The sequence below is a fragment of the Dasypus novemcinctus genome, chromosome 1 (assembly GCF_030445035.2).
Source record: "Dasypus novemcinctus isolate mDasNov1 chromosome 1, mDasNov1.1.hap2, whole genome shotgun sequence".
NCBI classification, from domain to species: Eukaryota; Metazoa; Chordata; class Mammalia; order Cingulata; family Dasypodidae; genus Dasypus; species Dasypus novemcinctus.
In genome coordinates, this window is record NC_080673.1 from 48,867,309 (window position 1) to 48,868,445 (window position 1,137).

General features: G+C 40.4%; 1 pseudogene; it reads right to left on the reverse strand.

Moving 5' to 3' along the window:
- Window positions 1-505: 505 nt before the first annotated feature.
- On the reverse strand, window positions 506-1,137 carry LOC101432380 (14-3-3 protein zeta/delta pseudogene; annotated as a pseudogene).

Below are 1,137 nucleotides of genomic sequence, written 5' to 3' on the forward strand. Positions count from 1 at the left end.
AAAGTACCCACAATAACTACATTGTGACTGGAACCAATGATCCCTTTTACCCCCCACCAGGACCAACCATTATGTAGGCAGTTTTCTTTGCTTAGACATGGAAGCAGTTTTAATATTGGCCTTTATGAAGCCACAATGTACCCAAAGTACTAAGCCAAACATTGATAACTTGTATAAAAATTCCACATCCCCATATTGGCCACCTCAAGATGAAAACAGATAATTCCCTAAATGTTAACTGGCTCTACTCCCCTAATATTAAACATAAAAACCACATGGGAAATACAGAAATTCTAATAGAAGTAACACAAACTTGTCATAAATTGTAAACAAAAAAACTGTTTGTGGGACAGCATGGATGACAAATGGTCTACTGTGTAAATTTTAGAATGAGGCAGACAAAGTTGGAAGGTTGGTTAATTTTTCCCTCCTTCTCCTGCTTCAGCTTCATCTCCTTGGGTATTTGATGTCCACAATGTCAAGTTGTCTCTCAGTAATTGCATTATTAGGTGCTGTCTTTGTATGACTCTTCACTTAATGTATCAAGTCCAGCAATGGCTTCATCAAAAGCTGTCTTTGCAAGAGAGCAGGCTTTCTCCGGAGAGTTCAGAATCTCATAATAGAACACAAAAAAGTTAAGGACCAGATCCAATCTGATAGGATGCGTTGGTTGCATTTCCTTTTTGCTGATTTCAAATGCTTCTTGGTATGCTTGTTGTGACTGATCCACAGTCCCTTTCTTGTCATCACCAGCAGCCACCTCAGCCAAGTAACTACAGTAGTCTCCTTTCATTTTCAAATAGAAGACTTTGCTCTCTGTTTGTGAGGCATTGGGGATCAAGAACTTTTCCAAAAGAGACAGTACATCATTGCAGATATCGCTTAGCTCGGTCTTGATTTTCTCTCTGTATTCTCGAGCCATCTGCTGTTTTTTCTCAGCACCTTCTGTCTTTTGCTCAATACTTGAGATGACCCTCCAAGATGACCTACAAGCTCCTACAACATTTTTATAAGCAACGGAGAGAAGATTCCTCTCCTCTTTGGATAATTCAGCTCCTTGCTCAGTTACAGACTTCATGCAGCCTGCCATGTCATCATATCACTCAGCCTGCTCGGCCAGTTTGGCCTTCTGTACCA